This window comes from Petaurus breviceps, unplaced genomic scaffold (assembly GCF_028583685.1).
Source record: "Petaurus breviceps papuanus isolate PSGF00001 unplaced genomic scaffold, PetGlider_PUasm1.0 79, whole genome shotgun sequence".
NCBI classification, from domain to species: domain Eukaryota; kingdom Metazoa; phylum Chordata; class Mammalia; order Diprotodontia; family Petauridae; genus Petaurus; species Petaurus breviceps.
The window spans coordinates 22,448,378-22,475,126 of NW_027186523.1; the positions used below are offsets into that span (position 1 = coordinate 22,448,378).

Below are 26,749 nucleotides of genomic sequence, written 5' to 3' on the forward strand. Positions count from 1 at the left end.
GATAGAAACCATTGGGGGAGGAACCACCTAAGGAGGAGCTTGCTTAGGGGGAGACTTGCTCTTAGGAAGGCTTTCACACCTTTTGGTACTAAGCTAATTAGGCACTGAGTCAGGAGGGTTGTGATGCTTTCTGGCTCTAAGCCTATTAGCCAAATGTATATGTGTGTGTGTGTGTGTGCACGCACTGCGTGTGGGCATGTGTGCATGTGTATGTATGTGTGTGTGCACATGTGTATGTGTATGTGTGTGTATATTCTGAGGTGAGATTTTGCTTTGGGGGGAGTTCCCTTATGAGAAGGATCTTTTGATTCCTTGGGTGGGACTCTGAGTAGCTATTTGTTAAGAGCACTCTCCCCTTCTTCCCTCCATCTTCCTCCCCCCTACTCAGAGTTTTGTGCTCTCCCTGTCTGGTGGTTTATGTAGGTGGTTGTATTACTTTGTTCAGACAGTAGGAGCCCTGTCTGTTGAATCTCTGTGCTAATTTATCTGCTTGTATTTTCTACTTATCTATAATTAAAATAAGATTGTTCACTCCTTTGAAGCTGTCTTTCCTTTAGAAAAGCAGATCAAAGAACTGATGTTAGCAGGCCATCTTGGTTGTGCTAAGGTGCTTACTACTACAGTTATGTACACGATAAATTGGACATAATCACTGAGAGAAGAAACTAGAATTAAAAGAGACTGGCAAAGGCTTCTTGTAGAAGCTGAACCTTGAAGAAAACCAGAAAGTAGAGATGAAGAGAGAAGACATTCCAGGCATTCATTACAGTCAATCTTTGATCAAAGGAGAGAGAGAGAGTCTTGTTTGAAGAAAAGCAGAAACCAGTGTAATTATATCTCAGAAATTGGAGGGGAAGGGGCAGTGTAAGGTATATGATGACTTGAAAGGTGGAGGCAGGGTTGCTTTGGGCTAGTTATGAAAGTTTTAGAATATAAAGATACTTTTATATTTCATCCTAGAGGTTAATGGTAGCCATTAGAATTTGTTGAGTAGGATGAGTGATGTAGTCAGATCCATGTTTTAGGAAAATCACTCTGACAGGTAATCTACTGAAGTAGGGAGAGATTTGTGGCAGGTAGACCAATATCAAACTCTAGCAGTAGTCCTGATGTGAGTTAATAAAGGCTTACACTGAGATAGTTGCAGTATCAGAGAAGAGAAAGGGGCATATTTAAGACAAGTAGCAAAGGAAAAAATGGTAGACCTGGCACCAGACTAGATATGAGGGATAAGAAGTAGCACAAAGTTGCAGATGATATCTAGGTTGTGAGCCTGAATGACTGGGAGGATGATGGAGTTCAGAAGAAAGGAGAATTTTGTGGGAAATATAATGAGTTTGGGTTTTGGCTTGTTAAGTTTAAGATGTCTATGGGGCATCCAGTTCAAGATGTACAATAAGCATTTGGAGATGTGAGACTGGAAATGTGGTCTGGCCTGGCTAAGTAGATCTGAGAATCATCAGCATAGAGATAATTGAATCCATGGGAACTGAGATCACCCAAGGGGAATAGCAGAGAGGGAGAATAAGAGGACAAGGACAGAGCTGTGTGGGACACCCGTAGATAGAGGCATAAACTGGATAAAGATCCAACAAAGGAGAGTGAGAGAGAGTGGTCGGATAAATAGGAGGACAACCAGGACAGTTGTGTCACAGAAACCAAGAGGGACATGATTAGAAAGAAGAAAGTGATCAACATTATCCTAGGCTGCAGAAAGATGAAGAAGGATGAGAATGGAAAAAAGGCTCTTAGATTTGGCAAGTCAAGATTGTTAATGACTTCCAAAAGAACAGTTTTGATTGAATAATGGGCTGGAAGTCAAATTGGAGAGGTAAGATGAGAGCAGAAGTTTGTGATTTTATGTACAATTTTATGGTGGTGGTTTCTTTTTCTTTTTTTGCTTTTTCTTTAGTGGAATGTTTGTGCTTGGTGATTTTTAAGTTCATAATAAAGAAGAAAAGAATGGAAAAAAAAACCCTACTCACAAAGAAAACCCCCACTAATACTGCAAAACCAAACAAAGAAGAAAAGAAAATTTTGTAATAATAAAACATCATAGGATCACAGGGTTTAGTAATAGAAGAAATCTTCTAAGTGATCTAGTCCAGCCCCCTTATTTTTCATAAGGCAACAGCTAAAGCCTTTATAGGGCATGAGAGAATCACAAAGGTCATACATAAGAAGCAAAACTGGGATCCAAACTGAAATTTTCAGATTTGAAATTAATTTCTCTTTCTATCCCACCACACTGCAAAAACATTGCAATAAAATGGTCATATCATGTGCTGTAATTGCTTAAACCTCTTTCTCAAACATATTAAGAGCAAAAGTCAAAAGAGAAAACGAAAATATTCTAGACACAATAACCTAGAAAAGTGGTTGAGAAGTAGTATACATGCAATCCTGTTCTTATTTAATGTTTGTTAAGTGAACAGAACATAATGTGTATTAATGCTAATGAAGTAATACTGATATCATCCACTTTTAATATTAGTTTTACTATTTGATGCTGTCTCCAATTATGTGTTTTATTTTCTTTACTCTGAACATGTGATTTCCATATTTCTTTATTTTCTTCACTTTGCCAACAACCTTTGAACAAAAAGTTTATTCTTTATTTTCTGCTATTGCCTGTGCCTCTTCTATGAAAATTTTTGTGTAGATGGGATGACATTTTTTTTTGCTTTGTCAATAACCTATAAAGGTACAACTAAAAGAAATATTTATGGAGAAATTATCCGTATAAATTTCTAAGGACCATATCAGTGAGAGAATGTGATTTTGGTTTGGGCCTTAAAATGTTTTAAAGTAGTTCTATTTTCATTTCCATTCCCAACCTCAATTGTGACAGATGATTTTTAATGATGTAAGACTATTAAGTTCATTTTCAACATAAAGCTTAGCATCCAATGTTGGATTTACATATTTCTGAGTTTATTTTCAGTAGTTTTTCCACAGAAACCTAATTGAAGCTATCATCTTTGCATAGTATGCCTGTCAAGCAAATGAAAAGCTGGTGCACACTGCTGAGATTGCTTTAAAGTGTTTTGTGTATCTTGTTGATTATTTTTTCGATTCAGAGGACATGATAACACATGTATAATGCTACCACAAAACACACTTCTCTAAAAGTTGAATAAAATTACCTAAAAGAGTAGGTATAGCATATCACTTTAAACATTTCTCATTTGCCTTTTATTAAAATTATGTGTAGTTTAATTTCCATTACTGGGTACCCACATTGTCTATCATATTTGACCTGAATATAATTACTGTTCTGTGTTATCTCCAAGCCTTAAGTAATGCATAGAGCTAGATTTGGTATTGGGAGACCCAAGTTCAGATCTTGCTTCAGACACATAATTATTAGCTATATGGACTTGGACAAGTCATTAACCTCCATCATGCTTAGTTTCATCTTTTGTAAAATGGGGATAATTATTGCATCTACTTTCCAGGGTTGTTACTGAACCCAAATGAGATAGCATATTAAAAACACTTTTCAATTCTTAGACCTATGTAAATGCTATAATCTCTTTTATATTTATATAATCTTATATAATTATAAACTATAATCCTCGTGTATATTGTTCTTGGGCTTTACTTTCTTTATTCTTCATACCATCAGAGTCTTCCCCTCCCAGGTTTTTTTTAGGTTAAATAAAAGAGGTATTCCTTGACCCATTTCTTAGCCAGCCTTAATCACCAAATTGGCAGTCCAAGTACCCAGACCTTAGCTTAAAAAGGCCAAGGTCTCCCACTGCATCCTGGGCCATCTTTAGTAATCCTGAGCAATATCTGGCCGTTGGACCCACATGGCTGCTGAGGAGAAAGTGAGATTGGTGACCTTGCTCAGCCCTCCCTCACTTACATACAAATCATTTGCATTGTATAGCATCATCTTCCTGATGCCATGGTCCTCTTCAAGAAGGAAGGACAAACAACAACAAACATTTTCTTGATACAGTGGTCCCCAACTTCTGATTTCTTTTGCAGAATATTATTGGAGATATATGGTTTACCAGACTTGGCAGTTTACTGCTTTCTTCTACATGTCATAACATATATAACAACAAGAGTTTGTCTCACTGAATTATTAGTGAGATGATGTCTTAAGATGTTAATCATCTTCATCCAGACTTAAGTGAGGCCTGATAACACAAACAATAAGGTGTTCTATACACCAGTCTGTGCAAACTGAAACTTGGGTCATTTTTCATGATTTCCTTGAAAAAAAATGAATGTTATGGTATGCCTCAGTGATCTCTTTTTCCTGTAATTGAAGTCAGAGGCTATGTCCAGAAGGTAGATTTATCAGATTAATATCCTCATGTTGATCAACTGGGGAAACATTCTTTCTAGGGTAATTTTTATTAATGATGAATACATATCAATTTTTTTATCCTTTTTGACTTCCAACAGACATATTTCAGTGATTTTTTTTTGACTAAGAGTTTAACCATTATAATTTTGTGTCTCTAAGGGACAGATTTATCGAAGACTTTTTTATCTTTTGTTTCTTTTGCTAATGCACAAATGTTACAGTATTTTCAGTTTTTGCTACTCATTGAATTCTCTTTAACTTCTTTGTCTGTGATCTCTATAACAGGAAAAGAAAGATGACCTCAAAGAATCACTAAAACAGATATTTAACTTGATGCTTAATTTCTATAAATTTTACTTTATTCAGTAGTTCAGTCATGTACGACTCTACATGACTTTATATGGTTTACTTGGCAAAAATATGGGAATGGTTTGCCATTTCCTTCTTAGGTGTGTCCCATTCTATAGATGAGATTCTGATGCAAATAGGGGTTAATAAGGGTCATATAGCTAGTGAGTGCATGAGGTTAGAGTTGAGCTCCAAAATTCCTGGCCGAAGTCTGGTGCTCTTTCCACTGTATACCTAGCTTTTCCTTAATGACTAAGAATTCTGTTTCTGAAAATTTTACCTCTTAAAAGACTCAGATTGACTATGAGCTCCTAGGGTGATAGTGACTGTTTTTTTGTTTTTGTTTTTTGCTTTTTGGAAGGTAATTGGGGTTAAGTGACTTGCCCAAGGTCATATGGCTAGTTTTTGTGTTAAGTGTCTGAGGCTGGATTTGAACTCAGGACCTCTTGACTCCAGGGCTGGTGCTCCATTCACTTCACTACCTAGCTGCCCGATAGTGACTGTTTTTGTTTTGCTTCATTTTTTTTTTTTTGTCTTTCTTTATATTACTAGCTCTTCAGATACAGTTTCGCACATGGTAGGTTCCTAATAATTGTTGACTGATGACAGAATTATTTTAAAAATATTGGAATTAAATCTGTAATATCAGTACTAATTTTCAGTACTTGTATTGCCCTGAGTAAAAACCTAACTTGTGTCAGCCTTATATGTGTGGTATTTGTGGTAGGACGGGTTTGAGACATATTTGGTAGTTCGTGTTTCATTTATCGTGAGGTGTATCCAGAAATTTGGAGAAAATTTTTACTGGGCAACCTAATAAGGTTAGTTAGCATTAACCTTTTCTGTGAGGCACATTTTTTAAATTGAAATTAAATGGGAAGTGGAGGAGAGCAAGTATAGAAAACTTAAAATGATCATGTCTTCCCAAATATGACTAAATGTTTTCCAAAGCCAGTTATAAAAATGCCAACACCTAGATTTTCATACAAGGTACTTGGCTCCCAGGGATCCGCTGCAGCCAACAAAATCAGTTATCATTACATATCTTTGCTTCCCTTAAATACTAAAGCATCATGGTGTACTGGGAAAAACAGTGGCTCTTTTGGTAGCTAGATTCAAGTGGTAGCTCTCTAATACATGGCAAATTAATTAAGCTCCTTAAATTTCTGTTTTCCCTTCTTTTAATGAATTGGTCTCGATGACGATAAAGTTCCCCTCCAGCTCAAAATGGTATGCTCTTAATTCCTCAGTGTTACTAAGCTAACAGTATATTTTCCCAACTGATGTCCCTTCTTAGTACCTAACTGTATTTGAAATTTTCCCTTGTCACTTTAGGTACTAGTAAAGAAAGTCTGTCTGCTAATCTGGCAAGTGATTATAGCTATTTCCTGACAGGCTCATAGGTTTATTATCAGAACAAAGGGAGGCAGCTAGGTGGCTCATTGGGTAGAAAACTGGGCCTGGAGTCTGGAAGACCTGAGTTCAAAACTAGCCTCAGACATTCACTAGCTGTGTGACCCTGCACAAGTTACTAAACCTCTGTTGCCTTAATACATTGGAGGAAAAAAAATGACAAATCATTCCAGTATCTTTGTCAAGAAAATCCCATAAAGAGTCACGAAGAGTCAGATACAACTGAAAAAGGTTGGAACAAAGATTTCATCTTATTGAGTTTCCATGCCTTTCATCTTTCAGTCTTTTATATATTCCAGATATAAATTGACTGGATGAAGCAACACCTACTCCCTCTTATCTTTCCTACTTCTTCACTCAAGAGTAGGATGTCCCTTTCCCAAAGGAATACATCCCACTGATATAAAGACATCAAAGGAACCCAAAAAGTCACTATTTTACACTTCTTAAGCACTTGGATTAAATTATTCAAATCTCCCAAGGCCATGAGCAATTTGGCCTAGATTATTAACCTTACCCTAAGTAGGACAATGTCTTTGGTAGCTATTAAAATCATTGTGACCCAGTAGGTCAACCACAGTTCTCCTAAAGTGAACAATGAAGAACAGAACTCAAGAATACACCCTGTGCTGAAGACTAGATACGCTTATTTGCCTTCTACTTCATACGAAGATAATAACTACCATGTCTTAAACTTGTTCAAACTACTTAGCTGCTACTTGGACAATTTAATAGGTTCACCTACATTGGAGAGGGTAATGAAAATGCTGACTTTTAGCTCAGCAATTAAACTGTAGTTTAAATTGTAGCCATATACACTGATATAGGAGGGGGAAAATAAGTTATTTCTTATATGTCAGATTGCATACTACTAGATGCATACTTATGAGTTTTATTTTTTAAAAAACCCTTCATTATAAATACATTATAGAATCACATTATATTCTTTTAAATATATTTTATATCCAATAACAGACCATTGTAGTATTTGGTTTGGGGAGTAAATATGATGTTGTATGACTAGTGCAGGGATACCCTTCAATCAAAAATAATTGAGCTAGTGTCATCCATTTGAATAGAAAATCATCCCGATAGCACCTTATGAATGATGTCTATTTGGAAGCAAGAGATCATTGTCTTTTGGTAATACTGTAGCCCTATAACTAGTCTAGACTCTTAAGTAGGATAGAGGTAACTTCTAAATTTATCCCTTTCATCCTCCACAGACTGAGATCATGCACATCTGAGATGTGTTAGTTGAAATTCCACACAGTCCTGGATTGCCAAGTTTGTATGGCATGAACATGAGACAGATATTCAAACTAAGGGAAACAGGAAAAATTTACATTTGAGAACAAATGTCTGATTCTCCCAAGGATATCAGGGAATGCATATTCTCAAGTCTTGTGGGGAAAATGTTTTTTTCCCCCTTTTTGTGTCCCCTCATTGATTTGGTCTTAGAGTTATCTTGTACTTCTTTCCAGGTAGAGCTGGGAGGTTGATGCCAATGAGTACTGGTAGAGTAACAACTACATGTATAGTATTGGGGCAAAGAGAAGGCAAATAGACATATCAGAAACATTCATTGTTTTAAAAGAACCTATAATCTAACAAAATATTCCAGGTTATATGGTACATCTGAAATTACTTCTGTATTAGCCAACATCTTGAATATCTGAATCTTTGTCTTTTTCATATTTAAATAGATTTTTAAAGGTTGAATCAATTATTCACTGAAATATAAAGATCAGATTGAATTCCTAACCAAAGAATAGAAATTATTACAAAAAAATTGATTGCAGAAAACAGCAAAAAATAAATTGCTTGAACAAAATTAACTAGAATAAGAAGGGAAGGAATGTGATAAGGATAGTCTGTGTAATATGAATAACTGATAGTATCTAATTCAAAAAGTACAAGTAACTTAACAGAACAATGCTAAAACAAAAGACATTCCCCAAACAAGAGGTAGTTCAAGGATATGAATAACAATTCTCAAAAGAACTACAAGCTAGTAACAACTATGTGAAAAAACGTGCCAAATCACAATAAGTAATGTAAATTTGGTGTCATTTCACATAAAGAGATTTGGACAAAGATAATACAAAAGGGGAATCATCATTGTTGGTAGAATTTTAGATATGTGGAGAAGCTAGCAAATAATAATTGTTATTGTTCATACTTCATTCTCAAAAAGCACCAAGAACATCACAGACAAAAGAAGAACTGTGATTGGGTCCAACCATTCCAGAAAGCAATTTGAAAACATGAGAACGAAATAAAATGTCAGGATCCTTTGACCCAGAGATTTGACTGCTAGGCACAGAACCCAATGAAGCCAGTGATTTAAAAATAAAATACCTTACATGCAACAAACTATTTGTGACCCAGAAGCACACAAAGTATGCCGATCAATTAGGTAATGTCTAAACAAACTTAGTGTAGTGCTTTAATATAATGGTTTAAAACTGTTGATGATTAGCAAGTATGGGGAAAAAAATGGATTCAAGTGACTAAGAAGAATCGAAAAAAAAACAATATATACAATGAAAACAACAAAGTAAAGAAATAATAAAGTAATTGAAATTAAATGCTAAGAAATTATAATGACCAAATTTGAATCCTAAGAAGAGATGTTAAAATTCACTTTTCTTCTTTTCAGAAATTTGAGACTTTGGCTATAGAGCATTATGGATACAGTCAGTTTTTTCAGAAAAAAATTTTTTGCTATGTTTTAAGATATAATTTTTAAGGAATTGCTGTTGAGGAAGTAGAGTTTGGAGGGATGCATTTGGGAATTTAGGTCACATAAAATAAGCTATGTTTTTTTTTAGAAACAAAAGTGAAATAAAATTGAAATTGTAATATCAAAAATTTTCAATTCAATTCAGTAACATTTCATTGAGTTTACTATGTACAAGGTTGAATGGTAGTTTCTAGAAATGCAAAAATGGGATAAGACTTATAAGATAAGATAGGATAAGAATTATTTCTTGCCCTAATGGAACTTTTAATTTAATATGAGTGATAAATACATCTTTCACATTCATGTCATCATATCTCTATGCTTCTCAATGTCAATTTAGCCCCTGACTCTTTAGTTCATACGGTGGATCTAAAGAATTAGTGTTGATTAATGTTCAGAAAATTTTTTGTTTTGTTTCCTTCTGAACGTGTTAAATCTTCAGAAAGAAGCATATCAATCAAAAAACAAATCTTTGAAAGCAACTGAGACACTACCCGCCTGGCTCTGAATTTATAATGATTTCAACTATACAGAGCAATATGACTAATATCATTATTGTGATGTTTCACAGCAATGATGGGTCCAGATGTTTGAGTTTTGATTACATCTGAGTTGGAATCATTGGAAAATATGTGATTTGATTTATAGACATTGAAATAATTATTTCTCCATCTCATCCATCACTCTGCCAGTATCAAGTATTTTGCAGTCAGTTCAGTGATACACTGATAATGCTAAATTTTCCCACATATTACTTTCAAAATGTCCATTACTTTAAATTTTTAAAATTTAGATGTATGTCGTTTTGACTGTGGAGATATGTGTGTGTGTGTATGTATGTATGTGGGTAGTATTAGTTTAAATATTATTTAACTTTGCTCCTTTGAAAGCTTTGAGGAATCACAGGGCCTTGAACTCTTTTTCAATATAAATAACCAGGATGATGTCCACTAAAATATTTTTTTAAGATATATTAAGCTCGACTTGGGAATGACAACAAAGTATAACTTAGAATATTAATGCAAAACAGGTTACTTTGTTCATAATATAATGTTAAAATACAATTTAAAACTTTTTCTATTTAGATATTATTCAGAGTATAATATACAGTTAATTTTATTACTATTTTAGTGACTTCTTTTTAGAAGGTAATTTCTTGAGTAATTTCTGAGACAATAGTGTGTATTTTCTGTCACCTAAAATTTTTAATTGGAGAGTCTTCCAAGGAAGATAAAAGAAGATAATGGGCACTATTTGATATTTCCAATGTGACATCATAGGGACTGTTTGTAAAGGACTTAAATAATTTGTATTCAAACATGTATTTCAAACTTGTGTTAACTTTACATCAGGTAACAACCTTCATGAGATGGTTTCATTTTGTGGTGATCAGACATTCATTAGACAACTTCAACTCTGGGTAAAATTATCCCTATTCATTTCACAAAATGAATTACCCCTTCATATCAAATATTTCTTAAAATCTAGCTTTGGTGAGTCTGACTATCAAATGAAACATTTTATTTTTCCTTGGCTTATTTTTCTAACACACAGACAATAGATGGCATTGAGCATCTATCATTCTTATCTGCACAACTGCAGAAGTATAAAAGGTGACTAAGAAAAGTAAGAGAAAGTGATGGTGGGTTGTTGTGTGGGTGTTTTGGGGATTTTTTTTTAAGAATTGGAAATAAAGGGAAGTCAAGATCGATTTCCTTTTCCTTATTGAGTGGTTGGAGGTAGATAAGCGGATTTATAGTGAGGTCATCAGTCACAATTGGATGGTAATTTGAAAATGGATTAGCTTAGAAGTAGCAATTTCTGCTCCATGGGTTTCCATGAAAAAGTCTGCTTAATTCTGTAAGAGACCTCATAAACTGGCAGAGATCAATGCCTACCTAATGTGCCATTGTGCACTGGGCACACTTCAGTGATTGTGCACACAGCTGTGGTTTGCTTTTGCTTGATATTTCTTTAATGCTTGCACCACAGGTGCTCCACTTGATTATTTGGCCCAAGGGAATAAACTCTTAAAAGAATTAAATTGGGTGAGAAGCTTTTCTTCCTTAGGAGCTTTTCACATTTTAACTGAAGAATAGTCCTATGAGATGTCAGTACCATTGTAGAGGATACAAAACATAAATAGCATAATCTATGTATAGAAAGTTAGCCTCTAGTCTACCACTGACTGACACTTTCTTATTCAGTTCATATTTCAATGTCCCTTTTATAGTATTTTTGGAGAATGGGAAAAGAAAAGTATTAAGTTCAAAACATTGTTGTCTGTGTTTAATGTTTAACCTTAACATATTTGTCTTGAATATTAATGATCAGAAATAAGAGCATTATAGAATTGTTTAATTATTGAATATTCTACATTGGTATTTGTATGTTGACAAGATGATGCTCACAAGGAACTGAAATAAATCAAGCAAATAAAAAATTAATTTTGATTAAAGATAACCCATAACTCTGGCAATATACTTATTCTGATTTTAAGATCATTCCATTGTTTGCATGCCATGTTTAAGTTTAGGAACTGTTGATATGCAACTTGGTGGGTTGGATTTTCTATTTTTAACTAAACAATATTGATGATTTTTTAAAGTTGGAACTATGTTATTTTTAGGGCCTCAGTGGTTTGAAAATAATAAGTACTTGATATTTGTTTAATTAAATTGAAGTAATTGATATCCAGTGTATTAATATTTACCCATATTTGGGAAGACCCACTTACTGAAAGAACTTAATATATCATAATGAATTTTTCTGAATAATTAAAGAAAGTTTGTTATTTATGGGGATCACTTGGTAAAGTTCTGAACAAATACCTTTAAGAGCCATTTGCTTGACTGGGTTACTTTTCCTTGAAAAATGTATTATATGGAAGGTAAAGGACATATGACATTCATAAATAATTTTAGGAAAACACAATGTAATAAATCCAAGTAACATACATAATAACTCACATCAACAAGCAGCAGGGCCAGGCTTAGTCATAATTGCAGAAGTTGGCTATATAAGTAGCATAATTTCAAAAAGATTGGATGGGCTTCCTGACCCAACCTCCTCAAGAAGTGGGTGGAATTCCATTAAGAGGAGGAGTGTTTCAGTCAATAAAAATAATGATTAAAATGTAAACATGCTTGGAAGAGATAGCATATAAAATAAAAATCTCAGTATGTTGACAAATAGCATCCTTTTCAAGAAAGTAGGTTTTAGTAGGGAAGAGTCTACTGGGTCACTAAAAGGAGAAATCAAGAAACAGTGGTGGGCCAAGAAGGCAAGTCATGCAGAAAGGAGAGCATTGGGCTACCAAAGATGAAATTTACTTTCACAATTTTGCCTAGGGCAAACCCTGATTAATTTTTGTTTTTAGTATCTCTTTTGCTAAGTGACTGAAACAAATCAAACATTACACAATGCCTTGCTTCTTGAGAGGCATGCTTGTATGGCAGATGGAGAGTCAGTCTCCAAGCCAGAAAGACTTTGGTTTTAAGTCTCACCTTAGATTCATTGTGACTGTATGACTCTGGACATGTCTTTTAAACTTTCTGTGCTGTAGGCAGCTGTTTTAAGATTATGAATTATAGAACAATTGCCAGTCTGTATTAGCAAATTAAGATTCCACACTGGGAACTCCCTTTATCAAAAATGTGCATATCAAAAGAAATTACCATCATTCTTTTTCCCCCTTTCTTTTACATTTAGTTAGAGAAAGCTTACCAAAGGAGGAAACACTTTAGAATTATTGGAATAATAGAGGGGAAAAAGCTTATTAATGGTGTGGAACAGTAAGAACATTGCAAAAATAAGATGTGACTTAGAAGAATGCTGAGAGGCAGAGAAAGGCAATATAGATTGAAAAAAGCCTAGAGGGAGGGAGGGAAGGATATGTTAAGTATAAAATATGTGCTGTTCACTGGGCTAAGTGCATTACATATACTATCTTATTTTATCCTCACGACAACCTTGGGAGGTAGATACTGTTATTATCTTCATTTTATAGTTGAGGGAACTTAGGAAGACACAAGTTAGCTGATTTATCCAGGTTCATATAGCCAAAGGAAGGAAGACACGTAGTGAATTTGTCAGAATAATCTTAGAAGAGAGACAGTAGGGTTTATATTAAGAAGGGGTAGATTTTGAGGTTTAGACAAGTTGGTCCCCAAGACCCTTAATAATTCTAAAATGTTATTTATTATTTGTGAGATAAAAATGAGAAAAAAACACAGGAATCATAAAAAAATATAGGGCACTAGAAAGACAAAGATAATGTGAAAATGCCTTTGAGGTTTTTTGTCATGTGATAAAATGCTGGTCTTCCCTACAGTAGAGCTAGGTATGAGAATGGTTATGGGTTGCAGATGGTACCAGTTCTGGTGTTGGTTAGCTCTCCAGGGAAGAAGTACTTTTACTTGTTCTTGAGTTTGGCGATAATTACATCAGGATACTGTTGCTTGAGCCTGGTGATCCCATTTGGGTCAAATAGGTGGATCCCATCTAGGGTAATCCAGTATGACTATACACATTACAAAAAGATCTAACCCTTCTGGCAAGGCAGAAAATTGCTATTAATTATTAATGGAAAGTCACTTCCTAATTACAATTAAATGTCAACAGTCTTATATGATTAGTTGCCCCTTCCCCTTGCCAGTGTCACCTCTTAAAATGGGCAGGCCTTTCTCAGCCTGACACCCTGAGTTCATTATTAGTTAACAAGAAGAGATTTACTTAGGTATACAGCAGAGGGGATATTCATCAAGGCTATTGAGAAATAGTTTAGGTAGATGGATACACACATACACACACACACACACACACACACACACGGAGATGTATATGAGCAACAAGGCAAGGTCTTGTGGTCCTGAGATATTCACCAAATCTGAAAGGCCTGGACTCATTGTACATAGTCCTTTTATAGCCTTAGGGGCTCCATAGTATGAAGTCATGTAAGTATGGCCAAAGGCTACCAGGAAACTGAACCAAAGAAGTGGAACTTGAGCCTTAAACCCTTGGGCCAGTCATGTACCCCCCCCCCCCGCCCCCATAACTTTGATACCTTTGGGATGGGTTGGGTAAATAGTCCAATTAATGTGGGGACAAGGATTAGTAGATTGCTTCCACAATCTACTCCTCCTACTTCAGCCTTTGATTCTTTGCCACTCCCTCCCCCATCTCATCCATGACATTTCTCCATCATTTATACCCTAGGCATCCTCGATCTCTCTCTCCCTGAATTCCTCTGGTCTACAAACTAAGGTTTCCCATAATTTCTTGACCCACAATTCCTGAAATTTGGCCTAATATTCCACTGTGAAACTTCCTGGAAAAGTACTTTTATTCCTTTTCCCTTTAATAATCACTTACTCCTCCATTCATTCCAACCAGACTTTTAGCCCATTCTTTCTACTGAAATAGCTCTCTTCTAGGTGTAGGTAACCTTTTACATGACCTCCTTATAAATAAATCCACTGGCCTTTTTTCCTTGATTAGTGGGAAGGAGTGGGAACTGGGAACCCTTTGACTCATATGTGTATCTATCTAGATGTGCGCTTCATTTGAGATAGTTAAAAGGAAACTGGGCTGAAGTCCAATGAACCACGGAGATAAGAATCTGGTTGTTTTTTTTTTTTTAAGTTATCCTCCAAGGTTAACTCAACCTGTTCCTTGTAAAACCAGAACTTGGGTATTAAGGGGTTGCACTAGATGATTTCTGAGATCCAGGGCCATATTGAAGCCAGCTCCTACTGGGCCATTTGTTAAATTTTCAATATCGTTAAATATTCAGTATTTTTACACCTCAGAAATCAGCAAACAAATCCGGACTGACTTATTGCTTTGTTTTTATTTGATTTATTTGATTTTGTTGCTTTGTTGATTGTCTAGACTTAAGAAAATCCTGGAGAAAATATTAATAATGAAGATTAAACTTAAAAGACTGCAAATATCTTTTTTCTATTGGGGGGGGAACTAGTTTAACATTTACCAGCACATCTTTGCTGAGCTCCTTTCCAGCTTTAAATCCTTGAATCAGCTTTGTTTATTGCTTTATATTAGGCTCCTTTTTCTATTTTACATTCACTAGGTTTTCACCAAGATGGATTAGTTTCCATTTCTCATTCTTATTCTCCTCTTATTTATTTATTGATTTTGGTCAAACTATATCCCATTCCTAGAATGGACATCACTCTTACTTAGTTTTTCACTTCTATCAAAGATAAGATGTCATGTCCTTTTCCAAAAAGTATGAACCACTTACATCTGAAAACATTCTCTCCCTCCATAGATTTCACTTAAATCTCATCTAGGCCCCTTTTTTGAACCAGTCATGTTTTCTCTTGTATGATAATTAGGGGAGGACATATTTTCATCAACTAGTGGGGCCAGCATCTTTGCCTTAACTTAGTTTGCGTCACCAATGCCTAGCATAATGACCACATGATAGGTGCTCAATAAATGTTTGCTAGTATTTAAATTGTATTGACCTCATATATAAACCAGCGGTGTGGAACATGCAACCTCCAGGTCACATGTGACCCTCTAGGTCTTCAAGTTGCAGCCCTATGACTGAATCCAAATTTCACAAAATTGATTTGTTCTGGATTCAGTTTGAATCCCCACTTGAGGACCTAGAGGGCCACATGTGACATGGAGGCTGCAGGTTCTCCACCCCTGGTATAAACAAACAAACAAAACCGCTTTCTGATGACTACATAGCATATTCAGAGATTTTATCAGCAATGCCATTGTGCCCTTTCCAAAAGTCTTAACTCATTTTGGTGCCCCAAATTCCCAGGCTGTCAACCAATTGGAACCTCTGGTAGGTACTACCAAAGTAGAAAAGCTCAGTAGATTAGCCACCTAATGACCAGTCTTGATATATAGTAGGGTGGGCCACAAGATGATAAGTTTTTTATTTAAAGCAAATTATGAAGATTGTCTTCTAAGGCACAGAAGGGTACCAATATGTATTGGTGGAGGATGTACTAGCACACCAATGAATTTGTTGATCACTTGAAATATTGAGAACTCATTACATTCATTTTTATACTTTTTAGGATTATGGTGTAGGGCCCATGAACACAGCGTATATAGGTACATATGATATTTTGAAATATGCAAGATCTCTATTAACCTCATAGATAATCTAACATGAAAAAAAAAATCAACCAGTCTTTTAAAGATGTCTAGTGAAGTATGGATGAACATAAATATTTTCCTCTTCTGGATACAGAAACATGCTACCTATGTTTTCTGTGGTTTTAGATGGATCTTTTCACACTTTTAAGATAACATTTGTTTTTGTAAAGAGGAATCATTTCTCATAATTAAATAATCTGATACTGCCTTTTCTACACAATATCTATGTTCTTGAACTGAACTCAGGACTTGAGGTGAGAAAAAAAGTTGGACTTAGATGAAGAAAAAATCCACAGTCACTAGGATTTCTCATATTTCACTTGCCTTCTTGTCTTTACTTTCAAGTTTAAGTTCACATCAGTGATTCACTGAGTAAAGTTTTCTTTTGTAGGTTTAAAATGATAAGAATTTAAAATAATTTTAATTCCTGAAATTTATACATAGAATTTAATGACTACTGATAAATGGCATTTATTGTTAACATCTCTATTTAAAAGCTTTCCCATTGAAATTTCTCTCTTTTAAAAAGAGCATTTGAACATCTGATTACTTTTAACACAAAAGTTCATTCATTTAAAAATTAAAGTTAAATTAAAAAATTAAAGTTTTCTTCTGGCTATCAAGAATAAATCATGTTTTAATAGCTTTTAAACATGTTTAATTCTTTGTCCATTTCTTAAAAATTGCTATCACCACCATCCATGTATAGGTTGACATTTGATTTAAAAGAAATATTGATAATAGGTTATTAGTTTTCCTTATCACATTTAGATGATTTTTTTTTTAAAGCTGCAAATTGGGGAAGGGGTGTAGGGTAAGGTTAATGCCTTTGTTATATGTGAATCACTTTGTTTGGGGGGAAAGTCTATTGGCAGTGTATTAAGTCAGAAGGCTTTAACTTTGTCTTTTCTTTAATGTATCCCCTGGGAACTTGGACACCTGCTATATTATTCTGGGTATTTAAATAGTGTAGGATCTGGAATTACTATAGAGGGTAGCTTTATTTTCTTCTCTGAACCCTCCTGAGAACCACTGATAAATAATGTAAACAGAATGGAGAAAATTGGATAATTAGAGAATAAAGAAAAAAAGAGCTGTCCGGCCTTAGATTGTTAAGAAATAAAACAGTGCAGGAGATTCACATAGTTTACCCTGCCAAAAACACATTGAGACCTCCTGTTTTCCCTGTAGGTGTCCACATGGCTTTGATTTTCTTCTAATTGCAAGAAAACACAAACACTGGCAAAGGCCACTTTGAATGTTTAGTGACCCCACTGTGTTAACCAGGATTTGAAACTTTGCCTGTGGAGAGACACTGTATGCCTACTTTGTTTGGCTTTTATTCATGGAAGTTTAACATTTAAGTCAATCAAAATGAAAACTTTGCCTATGGATTCTGATGCAAATTGATAGGGTAAGATTTTTTTTAGAAAACAAAGAACAACACGACAAAATAGCCTATCATCACTTTGTCATTTGGTTGGTGTTACAGCACTCTTGGACTGGCTTATGAGAGAATGTCCAAACTGCTAAAGAAGAAATATCTGGTTGGAGTCCTCCTTAATGGAAGAAACTATTCATTGAGTTAACAAGTATTTATGTGGCCAAAGTGGTGAGGATATAAAGGACAAAAATCCCATCCCTACCCTCAAGGAGCTCACATTCTAGTGATAAAGACTGGCAGATGTCTATATAAACACAAGATATTTACAGTGTAAATAAATGATAATCTCATGGAGAAGTCACTGAGAGCTGGGGGAACTGGGAAAGAACTTCTGACAATTAGAATGTCAGATCTGAGCCTAGTCTTAAAAGAAGCCAAAGAAGATGAGATTCATCAGGGCCATGTTCTTTGGGGTGTCTCTGTGAGAGAAGTGGTAAATGTTACCTTTGTAAGGTTTGCTGTTTGTCTTTTATCTCTTCCCTACCATCCCCAGGATCTGCAATCCTCATGAAAACTCTATAAAGTCAAAAATCATTCTCAGTGGATTGGACCAAGGTGAGGTATTATCAGTTACAAAAGATTTATGCACATAAATTGTTCTTTTAGTCCAGGTTTTAGCAATTCATACTCTATTTCTCCATTTGTACCTGAGTTACAAGAAAACTGAAAGAAAGACACAATTCACTACTAAGAGAATGGTACCAGATGCTGCTCTTTGACATTAACCAGTAGGCCCTGCCTGAACATTTCCTTAGTAAATGTTCACTCACTGTTCCTCCCAACAAAAATCAGCCTGTAATGAAAAACAAACATCAGCAGGAATTGAGAAATCCAAATCTTTCATTTGAAAGGAAAATTAACTAGAAGGCAGAAGAAAGAAACATAATTGGTACTCACATTTCACTTTAAATTTAAACATGGACATATATTGGTCACCTGGCTTTTTGATGACATCTGTGGCCATTTGCTTGTGAAGAGATGGTTATTTTCACAAACACAGACTTGATCTTCATTTACTCTGACCAATTGTAAATTCTTCTGAGAATAGTGAACTGGGTTACTAGGTGATTAAGGGCACAGTATTGAATGCAGTATTGATAATCATTGTTTTGTTTTTTCCCAAGAGAAAAAAGAGGGATGTTAATTTTATTAGCTAATATGTGTTGTTTATTTATTAGCTAATATATGTTGTGTTTAGATCTTTGGGGCTAGTTTACAGGTCATTCTCCAATGTAGGCTTTAAAGTTTTATCAGCCTTTATGATAACATTAAATATTTTGATAGTGTAGTGACATATTTGAATAGTATTGAACAAAATTTTATATAAGAAAATTCAGTAAGCTCTATACATTTAGTTTATTTCTTATTCTTAATTAAATTTATTCTTTTAATTTGCAAGATTTTATAAAAGCATGCTGTCCCATAGCATCAAACATCTATGTTCTATATTGCTTTTGTTATTATTTTCCTGGTCCTCTTTTACAGTAGCTCTCCCAGCTTTCTATTTATGATTCCTTTAGTGCGAATTAGGACAGTGCTACATAAATATTCATAATGTGGAAAACTGTGTCAGTGATTCTGTATTTGTTCTAAAAGGAAGAGCATGCCTGATCTGATACTTGTGAAAACAAAATATTTCAGCCCATATTAAGCCCCTCTGTCCCACAATTCATGAAGTGTTTTTTAAGCAACTGCAATGTGCGAGACCCTTTGCTAGGAATAGGGGACAAGAAGAAAAAAAAATAGTCTGTGCCTTTAAGAAACCTACAACATACAGAGGGCTAATATCTTCTATAGGAATAGGATCATTATAGCTATGATCATATTTTACTAATGCAATATGTCAGTTTCCCCACATTTATTGTAATTTATTTACATTATATTTTTACAGTGTCATCATTGTCACCATTAATATTTATCCAATGATTGGATTTTAGAACTAGTAAGAAACCTAGGGATCATCTCCCTCATTTCAAAGTTGAGGAAGTGGAGGTACATAGAGGTGAAATGCTAAAGGTCATTCAGGTTGTTAATAGCAAAGCTACAATTAGAATTTAGGACTCCAGAATCCTCAACCTATATTCTTTCCATCAACCATTCATTATTTATTTTCTGGAAAAATATTCAGTAAATTTTCAATTACCTATTTTTTGCCCCCCTTACCTGCATGCCCTCTGTGTCTTAGTACGTTGGCAGACATTTACCCCTTTCCTGACTTCACTTTTCCCCCTTCCCAAATCTCTATTCAGTGATTAATTAATTCAAGTCACCTACATTGTGTCTGTTCTTGAATTTCCCATATGTTGTCCCATCATCAAACCCCAACCTTAGATAAATCCTAGCATCTTCCTATTATGTTTGTATTCAACAGCCCCTTAGAGTTTGAAGGTTTTGTACAAATGAGCTGACCGGATACTCTACAGATTGAAGTTATCTAATGTCAGCTGGACATTTGCTGCAGTAAGGTCACTTCCTATCCTACACCTCACAGAAGCTGTTGTAGACCTTGTCTTCCACTCACCAAGATTTCTACAACCCCCCTTCCCCCGCCCACTCAGTACTCAGCTAACTACCTCCCCTCTTCTGTTACTCTCAGAAAACTGACGTCATTCTTGTGATACCTTTCTTCTCCCCTTTTCATCTTCAAACTCCTTGTAATTGACTTTGACATTTTTCTCCTATCCTTTAAGCTCTGATAAGGAAGGTTCCTTTTCTTTGCCAAGATTAACCCCTTACATGTGCTATTGATCTCATCTCCATATAGATCACAATACATACAACACACATACATTATACACACATGTATTAAATTGTGTAATATATACCATGTGTATACATGTATGTGTAATTACATCCATATGTAGTGTCACTATAGTGGTATCTACTATGTTCTCTCTCCATATATATATGTATACACACATATAAGTGTGTGTATGCCTGTAAACCTATGTATATAGTGACACTATGTGTATATATGTGTTTATACGTATATGTATACATATACATATAGGTGTGCAATATGTTCATGGTGTATATAAATTTACAAATACATCTATTTTATATATGTATGTGTGTATAGACATACATGGATACACACATGTATATAAACTCATGAACACAAATCCTATGTTGCACCCTATTGGACATTTCAACTAGGTGTCCTAGAGATGTCTCTAACTCACTATGTCCAAAACAGAAATCATTAACTTATCTCCCACCTTTTCCTGTACCAATTTTCTTTATTTGTTTCAAGGGTGTCACCTTTTCTTTTAGTTTGCCAGGTTCATAACCTTGGTTTTGGACTCCTCATTCTCCCTCACTCCATACTCCTGATCAGCTGCCAAATCATACTATTTCTAAATTACGAAATCTCTGAACCATTCATTCTGGCTCATGTAGCTGCTACCTTAGTTCAGGCGTATCACCTTTTTGTTGTGGTCTCATGTTTGGTTTCCCTGTCTCAGGTCACTCTCTCAGAAATCCATCCTTCTCACAAATTCCATTGTGATTTTTCCTAAGCACATCTCTGACCTTGTTGCTCCCGTGCTCAAGGAACTGCAATGGTTCCCTATTACTCCCAGGGGAAAAGAAAAGAAAACAAAACTCCTATTGTTTAATTTGACTTTTAAAGCTCTTCACAGCTAGACTCCAATATCTCTTTCTAGCCACTTTATATATTACCCCCTTTCCCTTAATACTACAGTGAAATTATACTTCTTTGTTCCTCACACATGGCACTCCGTCTTCCATCTCTCTTCTTTTGCAGTGACCTCCCATGTTTGTAATGTATTTTCTTTCCAACTTTGCTTCATAGAATTTCTGATTCTTTCAAGAAATAGCTAACCTGCTTTTTCTTGATCTCCCTGACTGCTAGTGTCTATTTATTTAGCTCATATTTATTTTCTGTTCATTCTATATGTATATATTCCATGTATACCTGCATGTATAGTTGTGGTCTCCTTCAATGGAATGTAAGGGTTATTATTATTTTTTTTATATTATGTTTGTATCTATCCCTAGGTCAGTGTAGGCACTTAATAACTGTAGGTTGTTTTATTCTTCCCGTTTGTCCCCATTTAGAACAAACGACAAATTGATTTTGAGTTTTTGAAAACTCATACTGACTATATGACTTTGACCTTGGATAAGCCATTCAACTTTTAGTTTTCTTGAGCCACTCTCTAAACTTACAGAGGAATTTCTGGGGGTGGCTAGGTGGCGAAGTGAATAGATCACCGGCTCTGGCATCAGAAGGACCTGAGTTCAAATTCGGCCTCAGACATTTAACACTTACTAGCCGTGTGACCTTGGGCAAGTAACTTAACCCCAATTGCCCTGCCTTCCCCCCTCCAAAAAGCAAAAAAACCCAAACAGAAATTTCTGTTGTTGTTGCTGTTGAATCTCTTTTCAGTCTTCTGATTCTGCCTGACCCCATTTCGTGATTTCTTGGCAAAGATACTTGCCATTTGCTTCTCCTGCTCATTTTGTAGATGAGGAAACTGAGAGAGTTAAGTGACTTTCTCAGGAACCCACAACTAGTAAGTGTCTGAGGCCAGACACAACTCAAAATATGAGTGTTTCTGACTCCAGTCTCAGCACTCTATCCACCATACCACCTAATTTACCTCTATACAGGTAGTCTCCAAATCAAAAATTACATATAAAGTCAGGTGTGCACAAAAGAAAAAGTTAATATATCATTACTATGTCAAGGAAGCATATAGAGGTTTCCTATAAATTATTTGATTTTAAGAGGCCTAAATGTTAAAAGATGTATGGACCTAACTTGAATCCATAGATCTATTATACATATATTCAATAGTATAATAAAGAACATTGCTACTATTAATGTCAACGTTTTTAATTGTGAGAAATAAACAAGGACTCTTAGATTATGTCCTTTCAGATATATGTACAAATATACATATATGTAGAATATTGCTTTCTTGTGATAAATTTGTTGTTACCTTTGAATTTCACCTCCTAGTTATTATTCATTTCTTAATGTGGAAAATTGAAACTGAAAAAAAAATGGACTGGAAAAACAGAGATAATTCCCTAAAGGAATTGCTTGTGGACATTTGGGGAGCAAAATACTCTAGTTTTCCAGATGCTCAGAGATAATTGTGTAACCTAATCTGCCTGGTACAAGCGTTAACTTGGTAAAAAGTGTGGGAAAAATAGTTCCTTGAATTGGACTTTGTGCTTATTATCACTTGCACTAAATAGAACTGATACAGCTTAAAAGAGAAAATAAATAAAGAAGCATGGGAGAATCAGGAGGAGGGAGCTGAGAAAGTGGAAAGGCGTAGATTCAAGAGAAACTTTCATTTTTGTTTGTGCTAACATGTGCCAATTTACTCCCTTCACTCCCAACCCCGTCAAATTTCACTTGGGGACAAGTGCCTTTCCTAGGAAATAGTTAATACCTTCAAGCTGAATATCTAAATAATTTTCCAATAATAATAGCAAATAAAGTGGTTGCTTAGATGAGTCTTCTATTAACTTATTATGACATAGACTACTACTAAGCAAGTAAATTACAGTGATCTATAACAAGTATAAAAATGTTCTGCTGATAAAGGAAATATATGAGAGTACCGCTTTATGAATTTCTACCAAAACAAGGGAAAGGTACAATACAAAAATGTACAACAAGTATATGCAAATTTGTTTAGATATTGTTTTAGTAAATGTTTTCTAGTTTTCCCTTTTGTGTTGATTTTCTGCCCCAACAGCATGTCTGTTTATTTTTTTCTCTGTAAACTTCTTTGAAGATTTTGCAAAATATGTGTGTTTTTTGTGTGTGTATACATTCATGTACATGTACATATATATATATATATGTGTATGGGGAGGGCTGTCCAGAACTCAAAGCGTCTTTGGGAATACTCAGTATGGAAACTTCTTTCTCTGATGCAGATCTACAAATTAAAGTCTTAGAAAGCTGCTTAGGGCATCAAATGATTGAGACACTTGTTCATAGTCATAGAGCTAATATGTGTACATATTAGTGAGCCCATATCCTCAGAGTAAGGAAGGTGAGGGTGACCTCCTACCATATCAGTCTTATGTGGTTTTTGGTCTTACAGAACTAATCGCCTTAATTCAGCACAGTGCCAGTCACATAGATGGTACTTAATACTTATAGAATGCTTGTTTTATTAATCCATTGAACATTTACTGTAGGCACAATACTTAGTTTGGTGCTACAAATATTATCCAGAAGATTTCTGCCCTTTGTAACTTCTGCTCTAACAGGGGTTCTAAACTTGAGCTCCATGAACTTGGATTTAAAATTATTTTGATAGGTGTATTTGTATTTTGATAAATGTATCAATTGGTTTTCTTGGCTGTCCCTTGTATTTTATTTAAAACATTTTTCCTGAGGCAAACATAGGATTTATTTGACTGCCAAGCACTTGAAAGTAGAGTGGTATCATTAACATATGCAGATATGGTAGCTGACTTTCCATAAGTAGTACTTAACTGTTATGTGTTATATTAGTGGTGGTAATTGATTTATTCTGACCCACCTACACTTTAATCTTTTTGACCACAAGAATTTTGCAATTTTATTAAATCCAACAAATATTTATTAAGCACGTAAGATTGGTGAGACAAAAATAGTCCCTGTTTTCAAGGACATTGTACTGCAAGTCTAGGGTTAAGGGCATAGCTCAAAATTAAAAGAACAAAGCAATCTAAATAGAATTTTCCTTCCTTCCATCCTTCCTTCTTTCCCTCCCTCTTTCCTTCCTCCTTTCCTTTCTTCTTTCCTTCTTTCATTCTTTTGTTCTTTCTTTCTCGCCATGCACGAGCAGCTTTCCAGACGACTGCTACTCTGAACAGCTTTTAAGGTTCTAATTACACAGTGCAGTGAACACTCTATTTATTCCATAAAAATCAAAGCAAAACTTTTACAGAAAATCAAGGTACAGCATTCACAATATTACAACTTATATTCACAAACAGCTTATCATTAAAATGGCCACATAGTTTTTACCAAAGTGGTCACAATATTTAGAACAAAGAACAATCATCTCAAAGTACAGTAGTCAAAGTCTTCCACTCATGGGGCAATGTCTTAAATCATCTCAAAGTATAGTAGTCAAAGTCCTCCACTCCTGGGACAAAGTCTTAAGTTAACTCAATCAGTATCACAATATAGTCTCAAAGTACAATAGTCAAAGTCTTCCACTTGTGGGGCAAAGTCTTCCACTCATGGGGTACTCTTAAGTTAACTCAATCAGCCACTTATTCAGCAATCAATTGCTAAGTATCATACACAAACCCTCCACCCCTAGGTCACTAGTAAACTACAATTTCATCATTACTCAGTACCCACAGAGAAGTCTTTTCATCTTGACTTGAGGCTGGTTCTCAGATTCCCTGGATCCCCTTCCATGGTCCCAGAATCTACCTGGATTCACCAGACTGTCACCTGGGTTCAGTGGCAGACAGCTTCAGTTCCTTGTTCAGCTCTCTGGGTAGGTCCTGCTCCACAGTGAAGTTCATAGTGTCCCGTTCATCTCAGCTTCTTCATAATTTCTGCTCCTGGGAATTCAAGGCTCAACCAAGCCACAAACAAAGTCTCAGCATCCAGTTCAGGCTTCCTGTCTTCTGCTTCCTCAGTCTTCTCCTGGGCTCGTCACATGGGTTCCTGGGCTCCTCTGTCACCTGGGTTCTTGAGCTCCTGTTCAGAAGAAGCTCCACCAAAATAAGTTATCAGGAAATTCTGTCTCAGTTCTTCATTCTCTTTTCTGTAGCAGCTCTGCCACCAGATGCTGGTCCCAAGAAATTCTGCCTCTGCCTCTCTGGGGCTTTTCTTATATACACACAGCATTAGCTTCCTGTTTCAGCCAACCCCTTCTAGTTACATCAGCAACAGGAGACAGGAGTTCATACCTTCTGTTTCCCCACCAGAGGCTTGATCAATTACTAGATGCTAAATACCTGCTACCTTTGCCAACACAAAGGGATCTTCAAATTCAAATTATATTACCATTACACTTTCCCAGCAGATAGTAAGTACTTAATAAATTCTTGTTGACTGATTTCAGATCTATTCATTTCCTCACTATACCATAACACTTTTTATCTTTTTTGTCAGTCAGGGAGCTATGGAAGGTAAGAAAAACAATAACTTAGAATACATCTTCGTTTACAGAACATTTGACAAGATGATGACTGAAGATTACTTGCAGTATCACTTGACAAAGTAGCAGAAAATAGTTGGGGGAAGAACTAACTCAAAGGGAACTTGGTTTGAGAGGTAAGTGATTCAGGTGACCCAAAGTATTTGCAAATGGAGATAGGAGCTAACATTTGCTAATGTTAGCAAACAGAAGTGAAATAAATCTTCCTTTGTTTCTATAGTGATTTATTGTTTCCAGCAATGACAATGAAAGAACACCATTCAGCCTCTCCTTATTTTCTCCTCAATGTACCTGTGAATAATCCTTGTTAATTCTTCCTCTACAACCTCTCCCACAGGTTTCCCCTTCTCCCATCCTAGTTAGAGTTTTGGTTCAGGCCCTCATACACTCTCACTTAGATGGTTATAATTGCTTCATAATTTGTCTCACTGCCCCATGTATTTTCCCTCTCCAATCAATGGCTGTCAAACTAATATCCCTAAAACCCACTTCTTAAAATATTGCTTTCCTCTTCAGTAAGTTCTAGTAGCTCCTTGTAACCCTTAGGATCCAATATAAATTTCGTTTGACAGTTAAAACCCTTCCAAAACTGACTACAATTTATCTTTCCAGTCTTAATCTTAAATATTACTCCTTTCCACAAATTCTTGAATCCAGACAAATTGGCCTTCTTGACATTCTTCACTAATAGAGTACATTTCTGTCTCTGTGCCTTTGAACAGGTTGTTCACCATAACTGGAATGAACTCTCTCCTCCCCTTCAACCATTAGAATCACTCATTTTTTTAAAGTTTAGTTTCAACACTAATTGTTGTGTGAGGCCTTTGCTGATTCCACCCCCCCCAGTTGTCTTTGACTTCACTCCCCTAAAAAATTCCCTTGTATTTATCACATATATACACACATATATACATATGTATATGCATACATAGACACATATATCTATACACATATGTGTCTATGTATGTGTGTATATATCTAGATGTGTGTATATATTTATACATATATATATATATATACACGTGTGTGTTTAAAAACAGACTTTTATACCTACATAAAGCAGGACTGTTTCATTTTTTTATATTTCTATCCCCACAACCTAGCATAGTATCTGAAAGATCGTATGTTCTACTTGTTGAAAGATATGTAGATAGATGACACATGCAGCA

The 26,749-nt window shown here is 35.3% G+C and overlaps 1 protein-coding gene across 13 annotated transcripts in view; it reads left to right on the top strand.

Annotated features, from left to right (window-relative positions):
- LOC138175870 (semaphorin-3A) overlaps positions 1 to 26,749 on the top strand; it is a 666,319-nt gene that overhangs the window by 236,191 nt on the left and 403,379 nt on the right. For 7 of the 13 annotated variants that reach the window (XM_069106486.1, XM_069106487.1, XM_069106488.1 and 4 more), the window contains one exon: positions 25,592 to 25,696. The exons of the other annotated variants lie outside the window; for them this stretch is intronic. The gene's annotated coding sequence lies outside the window, so the exon portion shown is untranslated. The remainder of the gene's footprint in view (positions 1 to 25,591; positions 25,697 to 26,749) is intronic. 13 annotated transcript variants of the gene reach the window in all.